Source organism: Ursus maritimus, unplaced genomic scaffold, assembly GCF_017311325.1.
Source record: "Ursus maritimus isolate PB19 unplaced genomic scaffold, ASM1731132v1 scaffold_19, whole genome shotgun sequence".
NCBI classification, from domain to species: Eukaryota; Metazoa; Chordata; class Mammalia; order Carnivora; family Ursidae; genus Ursus; species Ursus maritimus.
Window position 1 is genome coordinate 11,727,625 of NW_024424341.1, and position 12,951 is coordinate 11,740,575.

The following is a 12,951-nucleotide window of genomic DNA, read 5'->3' on the forward strand; positions in this document are numbered from 1 at the left end:
GTCTAACCCTTTTTAAATACAGAGATTCACTTCATTTGGTTTTAAATATTCTAATTGTGCGTGTGTGTGTGTTTGTGTTACAGCTGTGTCCTAAACATTATATGGGTGTTGTAATCATAACACATTTTAAAACTGCTGTTTATTTAGGGTAAAGCAGTATCTAATACTTTGGCAAAAGAAGTTTTATTATTTCATGCTAAGGTGATACGTTATTACATCTTTAGTATTTCTTTTAAATTCCGGGTTTAATAACATTATTAGTGTTACACAGAATATAGTCATTTGTATAAAGATTTGGTCCAGTGGGTTCATATGGAAATATGCACAAAATAGATTTTGAAAGCATGTCTCAAATTTTACTTGGCAAAGTTATTCTAAATACTGGCTTTCCTTGTGAAAGACAATCTCTTTCTAGACACAGATATTGAGATTATTTAATTTTTCTGTACACAGTGACTCCCTTCAGACCCTCTCTACTAATCTTACCCCCATCGTTTCTTCTCCACAGCCCTTTAAAAAAAAAAAAGGCATGTGATGTGTATTTAAAAAAATCAAAACAGTATACATAACATTAAGTTAAATCATATAAAATTACTATTTTTGTTGATCAGAATAGTCACATATCAGCAATTTTGTACGGCTCTTCCTAACAGCTAATACTTCTATCACGCTGATAGTTTACTGTATGCCAGACACGTGCTGGATGGATATTAATTTATTCATTGATAATAGTAACCCTATGAGTAGGTACTATTATTACCCCAACTTACAGATGAAAAAGCTGAGGTGCAGGTTGATTTAAATAATGGTTAGAACCAGCAGCCTACGTCCAGCATCTGCACACAACCATTACTCTGTATTGCCTCTCCAGAAAAGCAGACCTCCTTTGACTGCCCCAGCAAACGTGTGGCTCTGCCCTGTGAAAAGTAATGTAATCAGCTTGGCGTGTATCCTGTCGGATCGGCCTCTTACGTACTTGCACGCATGTATATATTACCCATAAAAATATATGGTATTATTTTGCTCTTTTCTTTCTTTTTTTCTTTCCGATGCAGTGTCTTATCCTCCTTTCATCCCTTTCTCATCCATTCCTTCTTTCCCTCTTTTTCTTTTTTGTAAAATGGTATAATCCCTACAGTTCAACTTGTGTTTATTTACTATAAACTGACCTAGAAAGCTACTCATGTTTGTATGTCGAAATCTAATTAGCTCCTTTTGACTGTCCCACGATATTTCATAATGTGGATGGCATATCATCCCACTTCATTTAACTACCTTGGTCTTGAGGACTGTGTTGTTTTTTTTTTTCCCTATCACAAACCATATTGTAGTGAATGTACTTTTTCATGCGTCTTGGTGTTTATCAGACTATTTCTGTAGCCTAGATCCCAAGAAATGGTACGAGTAGATTAAATGTATGCACATTTAGGATTTTAATAACTGTTAAATAGCTCTCCTTTAGAACTGCACCAGTTTACATTCCCATCAACTGTGTATGAAGAATTGGTATCAATTTATCACTCTGATTATTTTATTTTTGCCACTATGATAGGTGAAAAACTTTGTCTCGTGGTTCTGATTTGCATTTTACTGATTACTGGTGAGCATCTTTTCACATTATTATTGAACATTTTACTTTTTCTTCTCATATCGTCTGTTCATATCCTTTACACATTTTCTATTAAGTTATTTATCTTTCTCTTTTTGATTTGCAGTTTTTATATGTTCTGTATATTAATTCTGTTCTTTGATTTATATTTTTGCCTAATTAGCAAAATTTAATATTTTGAAATATAGGGCTTGCTCCCCTCCCGTTGTCCTTTTTAAGTAATTTTGTTGCTCTTCTCACGCCTGTTTCTTCCAAATGAACTTTAGAATCAGGTGGTCAGATTCCATTTAAGAAATCCTGTTGGCATTTTTATTAGAAGTGCATTGAATTCATAGATTTCTATGTTAGAGAACTTTAAGAAACCTGTTTCCTCATGCGTTGAAGTGATGTGTCTCTTCATTTGCTTATGTCCTCTTTTGCATCTTTAGGTAGAGTTTTTAAAATTGTTCTTCACATCCTTTTACATGTATTTCTAGGTATTTTAGAGGGTTTGTTGTGATTGTAATGGAATTAAAACAATTTGTAGGCAGCTGCTGAGTTTTTATATTTATTTCATTACCTTATTAAACTCTTTTCATAGTTCTAGTAGTTTTTTTCAGTTGATTTCCTTGGAATTTCTGGGTAAGGAATGATAGAACATAAGGTAATGATGATGTTGCCCTTTTCATTCCAACACAGATACTTTTTTATTTTTATCTTCCTTCCTGTCTTAGCTGAGATTTTCAGCACAGTGTTGTATAATAATAGGGTTAGTAGGCATCTTTACATTTTTTCAGTTGTTACTGAGGACAGTTCTGATATTTCACAAGTCAGTTTGAGATTTGCTGAGATTTCTGGTAAATACTTTTTATCAAGTGAAGGAATTTTTATTCTCATTAATGCATATTGCACTCAATCAGATCCTGATTTTTTAGGGGGGAGGTTGTCTACTGAGATGACCATGTGGTTTTTTTCCCTCTAATTTGTAAATGTGATATATTACATGATTAGATTTTATACTGTTGAACCATCCTTGCAGTCCTGGAACAGACCTTACTTGATCGTGATGTCATACACAGACGGACTTGATCTGCTGGTATTTTATTTACTGCTTTCATATCCACTTTCATAGGTGAGAATTCCCTACAGAGGTCTTTTCCCTGTAGAGACCACAATTAACAGGTCTTAGTAGACTTCATCCATCCTTACCTTTTCTGTGAAGTTGACCCTTTTGAAGTTTCTCCAAGGCTTGATTGGCTTTTGGCTATTTTAGCATTGAGACTTGCGTGCCATGTCCCTCACATTTTTGAACTTTATTTCTATTTAAATCTTTCCAGAGAAAAAGCATGAGTTTGCTCTTTCAACTTTTGTGCTCATGCCTCGCAAGCTTCTTTTTGGGGAGAGAGTATGAATATTTCAGTGAAGTATAATGCTGCACCTTTATGAAACCTGTAATTGACCCCTTTTCATTTGGCAAGTATAAGTTTTCCTCTTCATTCTTTGCCCATTGAAGCTGTAGGTTTCTTTAGTCCTAATTTATACCAAATGTTCCCCTAGAAATAGGCACTCACTGTATTACAGTGACAAACACCTGGTCTGGAGAAGACAATATTATGTCATTTTTGCAAGAATGTCAAGTATGTGGCATGCCCACCAGCACTCCCCCTTCTCCTGCCCATGGCAGATGTCGCTAATCTTACTGCATTTTTCCCTCCTCAACTCCTATGGCGTCTTTTCAGCACAGTGCACTGAACAGCTACCACCAGTCGATTGACACTTGGAATGTAGATGAAACCTCTTGCTGTCCCTAGTGTCGTGGGAAGGGCATAGCGCCAAAGCCAGGAGTCCTGGGTCACTGCAATGCCTAGTCCTCGTTTCCACCACAGTCCAGTGAAGAGATTAAGCTGGGTGATCTCTGTGGATCTTCTGTTTTGAACCTTTTCTGACTCAGTTTACAGATGCTCCTTCAACACTGTTGCAGGACCCCAAATTTATATATTTTCAGGATTTGTAAATCTCTGCTTAAGGGCACATTTGGAATTGCGATGCCACCAGTTTGCTGTTTTCTTGTTCAGTTATATGCTTTTGAAATTCTAAATACCTCTGCTCTTCAGCTAATTCTATTTTTGTTGCTCAACACTTTCTCCTGCTTTTAAAATTAATGAATGCTCATGGTAGAAAATTTGAAAACTATATAACAGTATAAGAAAAAGATGAAGATTACCTGTAATTCTGCCACCCTGAATTGTTAACATCTGGTGTATGATTAGGAAGATTTCCGTTTTAAAAGTTTTTGTACTCTTTTTCACAGAATATTATTTTTTGATCATTTTCTCATTAATTACATTTCATTCAAGAATAATTTACCTCAAAATATACAATAATGTGTTTAACCATATCTCTTTTTTCACTTTTTTTTTTAGAGTGGGGGGAGGGGCAGCAGGAGAGGGAGAATCGTAAGCAGGCTCCAGGCCCTGGCATCAAACCCCACTTGGGACTTGATCTCACGACCCTGAGATCATGACCTGAGCCAAAATCAAGAATCGGATGCTTAAGTGACTGAGCCACCCAAGCGCCCCTCTTTTTTCACTTTTAAATATCATAATAGATGTCTAATCTTTGAGCCCTTATTGAATACATTTCTAGATATGGAATTACAAGGTGAAGCAAAGTGTACATTTTAAATTCGTAACAAATCATAGTACTTGATAAATGTGTGTGCAATGAGTGTTTGTGTAAAACATTACCAATCTAATATTCAGAAAGATTGGTCCCAGTTTACATTTTCACCAACAGGTTTTGAGAATGCCTCTCCCTTTTCGTGTCTGGGAACATGGAATATTACCATTTAAAAAAAAAAAATCTTGAGGCACCTGGGTTGCTCAATCCATTAAGCAGCTGCCTTTGGCTCAGGTTGTGATCCCGGGGTCCTGGGATCGAGCCCCACATTGGGCTCCCTTTCCCTCTGCCCCTGACTTGTGCTTGCTGTCTGTCTCTGTGCTCTCTCTCTCTCCCCCTCGCCTCTCTCTCAAATAAAGAAATAAAATCTTTAAAAAATAAAAATAAATCTGCCAAATTTATGGGCGACAAGTTACATCTCATTTCATTTCTTTGTCACTACTGTGGTTGGACATTTTTCATGTTTCCATGCTTTTCTTGTTTCCTGGCTGTGCGTGTATGTGTGAATTTCTTGTGTCTTCTGCCATTTCCCTCCCTTCTTTTGAGGCATAGTTGTTGTTAATAGCTACAAAGCTGCCAACTCATCCTCAAGGTGTTGCAACCTCATTTACAATTATAACTAATGTTAGGGACACGATCCCAACATGGAGGTAAGAAGAGAACTAAGAAGTGTTTGCATCTACCATGACTTTGCCGTCACTAACTGCTTTCCCAGGTTCCATCCTAAAATTAAGAAGTGCTGACCTCCTAGCTAACGCTTTTGGTAATTTCTGAAGCTTTTTGGATGCTTTGCCCCTTTCCCACTGACGTTCAGTCTGCCCTCTCCTTGGAGCCATTTGCTTCCACAGGGAGTCCGAAGCCAGAGCATGCTGGCTCAGCGCGTCTCCTCTCTGGACTTGAAAACCTGGCTTCCTGGCTTCCGACGCTCACCAGCAGAAGGCCGCTCATGGCTCTTCAGGCCAGGGATCTGCTGGTCTCCGCTCTGTGCGTGCCCTTCTCGAGTCAGGCTGTGAAGACGATCGAACCAGTCCCACCCTTAAGTCTAGAAGAACTGGTTAATCGTGAAGCGAAACCACACGACTTTGCTCTTTTCTGTTGTGACTCCTAATTATTTCCGGCGAGCATCCCTCGATTTATTCCTCCTCCTTCTAACTTGATGCTGTCGAGGTTGTTTCATCAAACAATTGTGAAATTAGTCCCCGATCTCTGTGTGCTGGCGAGGTTACTTAACGAGACTTTTGCTACCTGGAAACCAGAGGGGCTGAACAGAGAGGCCCGCTTATGCGTTTGTCATGTTCCATACTTGTCACACGGGTCACACGCTGCATCCGGGCTCCCGGCTGAGGGGGCTGGCATGAAGGAAGAGGGCCCGAGGCCCAGTGCACACTGCCCTCTCCAAACTGGGAGACTGCTTGCCCTCAGTGGGCACCTTTATCTCATTTGCCCAAAGGTGCTGGAAGGACTTGCCGCCTTGATCAGCAGTTTGTATGACTTACCAAGTGCTTCTCCTTCCAAGCAGGTTAGGATCCGCAAAGCCGTCTGTCAACCCTTTCGTTTGTAAATCCAGAGTAGCATCGAGCAGCTCCTGGAGGTATAGTCTGTTGGGGGACACACTTTTGCTCTTGCACTTCGGTTTGTTCTTATCGTAAGTCTAAATGGAAAGTTCTTAAGTGGAGAAATGGTTGTAGTTAAATAGCTCAGTGTACAACGTTTTCTTTCTTGTTGCAACATAGTTGGGTTTTTCCCCCTAAAGGAAGCGTAACTGGTACAGGATGAGATGCAAAAACCACTTTCTGATACACGCCAGAATTACAGAATTCTAAATTCCCGCAGATTTATGCTAGACACAAGTCTAAAGAGCGTGGCCAGTTTTCCTCACAGAGAGATAATATGGGTTCTGCACAGTATTTCAGGCCTAACGAGCTGTTTTTAAATTTGGAGGTAAAGTTGTGTCAGCTCTACTTCAAAAAAAAATTTTTTTTTAAATTGCAGGTAGAGTTCTACTGATATCTGGAAGTAAAGGGCCTTATTCCTTTGTGTTCCCCAGATCATTGCACCAGAGAAGCACAGCCATTTCCCCACTAAGTAACGTTGGGGGACATGAAGGAAAATCTAAAGCCCTTCTGCTTTTAAGAGCCGTTCTGAGCTTAATTTTAGTATCTTGATCCTGGGCCTCAGAGAAGAATTCAGCAAAGGCTCACCCTACCACACTGTCTTACTAGAAAGCATCATGGAGGAGGAGCTAGGGTTCCTCTCAGCCTCGCTGTTGGTGAAGGTTGAGGGTTGTGCCTGGGTGAAGGGGCGCAAACACCTCAACTGCATCTCGTTCCTCTCTCGTCTGCCCAACCTTGCAAATGTGATTCAGTCAAGCACCTTATGTGAGATTTCGAGTCTCCTTTTCATGGCAGAGATTAAAGTCTAAGTGACTTTTAGTAGGCCTTTTACTCAAATACCATAAGCAGTGAACAGATGAAGAAAAACTTCGCGGGATGATGTCCCTGTGCTCTAAGGCCACAGTCAGAGGTGTTTCGGTGAAAGAGCTTGCCCGAGAGGCTTCAGTCTCTCCCACACCGCATCCAGAAGTTACCATTACAGTACTGGCTTGTGAGAACTTGTTCCTCCCCACTGGTACCAACCCTGTCTTCAAGTGACAGAATGCCCAGAAATACAGCTCTGTTGGAAGCTGTGCCCAAGAAACATACAGTTTTCTAACTGGGTTTTCCAGCTGTGGAAACTTCGTCACCTTTCACCTGAATCTCTAATATGTTTTGCAAATGAGGAGCTGGTGAGAAAAATATGCAGCTTGAAGCTGGCAAAGTTTTAAGTGGGTAAAGCTTGTAGTGTTCAGATCATAGCCCCAAATTACTTAAGGGCTTCTGCTAACATGGAAATAAGACTCCCTTCTGCTGAGAGATTGGATATTCAGATAGATTTTTTTATGAAGGAAATAAATATTTTAACATGCAAACACTACCCAAGCGGGTGGTGATGCTTCAAAACAGGGTCAGAGGTCAGGTTTTTTGCTGTTTGTTTTTTGGGATGGCTCCAAGTTTAAAGGTATTGCACATTACTACCTACCCTGAGCCTCACATGGTAAAGTAATTACTGCTAGCTAGCGCAAAATATGTACATTCATTTCTATTTCCAAAGATCCTGAGATTTCTCTCTGCATTTTTTTTTTGTGGTCCTCATTATAAAAAACATATCATGAAGAATGATGGTTTTTCTCTATCGTAACTGTAAAAAAGTCAGGCTGAAAATGCGTGTCTGATAGGTCAACTTTGAACAGACTTAATTTGGGAGTAATAAATAAGAGTAAATAAAAATAGAATGTATTTTTTCCATTAGAGAATGGTATGGTTCATTTTCCTAGTTTGCCCACAGAACATGCGACTGACCCCTAGGGAATCGTGTACCTGGAGGAGAGGCTGACCTGGTGGTCAGCCAGTCTGCGTTGTCCGGGGCCAGGATGTCTTCAGGCAAGCCCAAGGATGTGTGGCGCACTTTGTTCTGAAATTCAAACACTGGCTCACTCAGTGTGGCAGAATTTTGGTCACAGTTGGAATTGTTCGATAGGACTCAGGGCTTCTGAAATCTTTTTTTCTCTGCCTTCAAGTAGGGAAAAGAATTGTTTGCTGGGCAGTTAATTAGTGGTTACACCAAACAGCAGAAATGATCAGCTCCAATCCGTACAGGGGCCCTTGGGTAATGTCAGTGAGTGACGCCGGCTAGGTACGACGTGATGGGGACTTGAGGGGACAACGTAGAACCAGAAAGCACACCTTCAGCCGAAAGAAGACAGCCAGTCCTCTGCTCCAGGTGGTGGTTGCCACAAGACCATGTGGGCCCATTGTGCTGGACTTGCCAGATTTCTTTTTTCCCAGAAGCCAGAAATCAAGATATATTTTTTTAACACGAAACATACTTATATAAAAACTTGGACAACTAATTTTCTTAAAGTTGGAAAATATAGTGAGGGCTGGGTTTGGCCTACAAGCCACGTTTGTGACTTATCTTCCACAAATTAAGAAGAGGAGCCGGGTGTTGGTGGCAGCATCTTCTCATCCTGCAGGGGGCGGTGTGTACGGCTTGGTGTGTTTCTGAACAGGTACTGTTTTGCGGTGTCAAACACCATTGTGAAGAGGACAGCTTGTCCCATTTATGTCTCTCTCTCTCTCTCTTTTTTTTAAAGTGACATAGATCCTTTGTCAAGACTGACTTAAGGGAGTAGAGTTCCAGAAAAGTTTATAGGACAGAGCCGCCCTTCTCTTTCCTTTCTTGCTGACTTTTAACCCATCTCTAAGTAATTACTTCTCTCCTCCTCCCCTGCCTCTGGCATCAGCCTTTGGAATGTGGTTATTCTTTAAAGTTCGTTCTGAGGCAGGGCATTATTCACATTTCCTTTCCCAGAGCTACTAAGTATCAATAGAAGACAATGTTTGTACAACAGTCGAACAGATAAATCATCACTTAATGTGTGTTTTTGAGTAACTACCGGTTTAGTAATGATCAGATGGATAAGACAAGACCTTGACTAAGTCAGTGATACTGTCATATGATTATTTTATTATTGTTTCTTTTGGGTCGTCTGTTCTCTTTTCTCCTGGCATTGGAGTGAGTGGAATGATGGAAATCTGTTTGTTTTTCAGGGCAGAGAGGTGTGGTGGTGAGTAGAGAAATCACAGTGTGTCCTCAGCTGCCATTGATGTCCTTCCAAATAGGTGAAGTTTAGTGTAAAACCTGCCATTAGTTCTTGGCCCCTGGCAAGAGTGGTGCAGGGTTGCCTATTTGCTCCAGTGGGTGTGTGGGGGAGGGGGGAGGGCAGCAATTAGTCAATGACATTTATGACCGATTTATAAAACACAAATGAAATAATTGGTTACAAAATCACGACAAGCCTTCACTTGTCTTTCGCAAATGTGTTCTCAACACATTGTGAAACTTTACGAACACCCTTTACAGAAAGCAGACAGCAGCCAGTCTGAAGAGAAGAAGCCAAAGCGCTCAGCTTGGGGAACGGCTGTGGACGAGAAGATTCTCAGAGTCAGGTTCCCCGTTCTCTTTCCCAACCTCCTGGTTACCAGATCCAGGCAGGGAATCATCACGGTTTTGGTGTAGGATGGTCTAGATATGAAAAAGAAAATCTTTCCCACCCAGTGCGTGGGAGCCCTTTTTGGGCTTTGATGTTTGCGGGGTAGTGAGAGGCAGTGCGCATGTTGGCAGCCCTTTGCTCGCCCATTAAAATACCGTGTTGAGGCAGCATTGAGGAAGAAGTGCCAACCTTGACACCAGCTGCTGGCCCCTGGGTGATTCTTCTGTTTTCACATCTTTCAGTGCCTCACCTCCAATCCTTTGTCTTTCCATTCTTTCACATCTCTAGAGAGAGGACGTTTGCTCAATCAAACGAAAAAGGGAGCCTGAAGCTAACTCTCAGGGTAGGTGTATTGGGGTATAATTTAAAGCTAATTTTTAGAGTTTGTCCATGTCTCTGATAAGGACGTTCTCGGCTTGAAACCTTTCGTTTTAGGAGAGATGTTCCATTTCTTTGTTGTTGTTGTTGTTGTTTTTTAATTCCTCCGAAACATTTCAGACCTGTGATCAGACAGGGCTGGCTGGATTCAAGTGTTTTATTTTTCTGCACTCCTTTGCAAAATTCAGAAAAACTGGCTGGTCTAGTTTAGAGAAGAAAGTGAATGGGAGAGTGTCCTCAGCAGGCATTCCAGCGCTAGATCCTTGGCTTTTAGCAGTGGACTGTTCTAATTCTGAAATAATTTTATACTGCTCGAACACGCTACACGTCTAGTTTTATTCTCAGCCTACTTAAAATAACAGACACTGTCACCCACTGCCTGAAATTCACTTTAGTGAAAAATGTGATTGAAATCAAAAAGGAAAAGCTGGCAGTGGACCTTACTCAGCAAAGCTAGGTCAGGCCGGTTTGCACGTTCCCAGAGTACACCGCGAGGATTTCAGCCGTCTCACAGGGCAGCGTGGTGTTGCCTCTGCTCCTGTGAAGACCAACCATGCGTGCCCTTCTGCAAAGCTCGACATCATCCCAAATGCTCTGGATCCTTCTGAGGAGCCTTCCTGTGGCATTCAGGAAGGGACCGGTCGTGAATATGCAATGACTGACATGTAACGTCTTCTGCGACAAATCCAGAAAAGGGTGCTCTGATCTCAGGGTTGGGAGCTGATTCCTGATTTTAGCCCAGACAGGTCTGCTTAAAACTATAATCAAGCTGATTGTATTGCCCTGGAATTCTAATTTCCAGTTTAGGGTTTTGCTACATAATCTCTAGTAGAGTGTGTCTAATCTTCATGAAACCCAGAGTCTTTATATAAACGCTTCGGATTTCCTTCCGTGTGTCTAGGCTGAGCCGAGCTGCATCTTCAGGCCGAGCGGGAGGGACTTCTGAATGACTTGAGGTACATGGAGGCGGCGTTGTGACGTCGCCCTCTTTTTGAAAGACCAACTCAAATTCTATATGCTGCAGCTTTGATCCTTTTCATTCAATTCTAAGTACACTTGTTATTATAGTAACTGTTGTTTGTATGTTATTTTAGCTTTTTACTTAGGTAGCTATTTAGCAATTTAAATGAAAATGTAATTAGGTTACATCTGTTTTACATGCATGTAATGCCACGCAGATGTAAACTTCTATTAAAGCCATATTTTCTTTTTGGCAAGAAAAGGCAAAAACAAAATTGCACCAATCATTGGAGGACGTCCTGCTCTTTAAAAAAAAAAAAAAGTAGTGTATACAAAGCACGGTGCTATTATTTATGTGGTGATGAGAGTATATCACTTCTATTTTTCAAAAAGTAGAAGCACAAACCAAGTGCCTTATAATTTATCTGGATACAGAGTTTGGCAGGACAGTATCCTGTGGGTTTGCGCAGAGAGGGCTGCACCCGTCTCTAAGCCATGCACTGGCTCTTACCACACCACGCACTGTGGAAAGGGCCACGGAGCCGCCAGGAGCCTAACTTAGCTCTGCCTTAAACGGACTCCGACGAAGCCACTTTACGTTTCTCGTTATTGTTAAAAACCCCAGGAGTGTTGGTATTTGCCCAGCCTGCCTCTCAGGCTTGTCGTGAGGAGCAGAGAAGATATGCGTGTATAGGTATTTTGAAAAGTATAAAATGGAATTGTTACAGACCCTTAGTAGTCTGTTTGTCTGAAAGCAGCCCCTCCCCTCTGTTCCCCCCACATTTTTGTGTGTAAAATGGGGATTGAGCTGAGAAATTAATTCTCCTGTTTTGGGAACCGCTGCCTCCCTTATAGCCCGTTAATAGGATTTATAAAACATCATTTCAGACAAAGTCACTTATCTTATTTGCTAACGAGACACAAAATTTGGACTGTCTGGAACCAGGTAATATTTTAAGAGTTGCCCATTTGTTTCATACACGTTCAGCATTTCAATGCAGTCATTTTTAATGGTGGTTTTTATAGTATCAATAAAAATATTTTCATATAATTCTTCCTTGTAAATATGGTTAAACTTTTAGCTTTCTGCTACTTGGTGACCTGTTAAATAACTTAATGTACTTTCAAATTGATTGTTCAGTGCCAAGACGATAAGAAGCCAGGAGGAGCCAGGTTTACGGCATTGCTCTTTTATGTTGGGGCCTGAAGCTGAGCTATGAAGGAAAGAAAAGTCTAGCAGAGTTTGCAACGTCCAACTTCTTAGAGTTTTTTCATCTCCGATTCTGAAAGAGAGCGCGCGGACTATAATGCTTCTCTTTTGTACCGGTTTTAAGAGGTTAGTGTTTTAGATGGCAAGGAGAGGAAATATTCTCTCCATGTAGTGTTCTAGCTACCATTTATTGAACACTTAACTATGTGCCAAGTGCTATTCTAAATGCTCCGTGCATTATTTAATCCTTTACAGCAAACTCATGGGGTGTAGGTAGTGCTGTTATTCCTCATTTTTGAAGGAAAGAAAGTGGAGTCCTGAGAAGTTAAGAATCTTGCCCAAGGTTATGTAGTTAGTATGCGGTAGCAGGAGGATTTTAACCTTGGCAGTCTGGCACCCATGCCTAGGTTTTTTTATCCACGGTGCTTCCTTATCCCTCACATAATACCAGGGTTTTTCTCGTTGCTGTTGTTATGTGTTTGTTTTTATTGTTTGTATCGTCTGAATCAAGCGTCTGTGACCTGGAGTGAATCTTAAGATATTCTTCCTCTCTGCCTTCTGTTTTTCCGGTTCAGAAAAACCTATTTGGAAGACCTAGGTGCCACAGAAATAAAAATAAATATGACACAGAACTCACAGTACTTATTAGGGCAGTTCATGTAGGGGGTTTGGGTCGGGGAGTCCGGCTGAATGAAATGCCGAGGAGGAGGATGAAGTACATACTCTGGATTCAGCCGATGTGCTCTGGGAGCACCTGCAAGAGAGTAATCAAGGCTGAGGGAAGCCTCTTGTAGCCTGGGCAAGGACGAACATGTAGGATTGTGCCAAGCAAAGGAGGAGGCGATATTTCAGGCTTCAGGAAGAGAATGAGCAAAGACTTGGAGAAAAGAACAGGCAGGCTGGCCTGTGGCAACTGGTAAAGCCCAGAGGTGGTGGGACCTCATGTGGGCCCTGGCAGAAGGAGCACCACTCAGGAAGGAGAAGGACATTGCGGAGGTAGGGCCATGAGATTTGGCAGTCGATTAGCAATAGGGAGGGAGAGGG

The 12,951-nt window shown here is 41.3% G+C and overlaps 1 protein-coding gene across 3 annotated transcripts in view; it reads left to right on the forward strand.

Annotated features, from left to right (window-relative positions):
* FTO (FTO alpha-ketoglutarate dependent dioxygenase) overlaps positions 1-12,951 on the forward strand; it is a 414,727-nt gene that overhangs the window by 250,583 nt on the left and 151,193 nt on the right. The window lies entirely within an intron of this gene.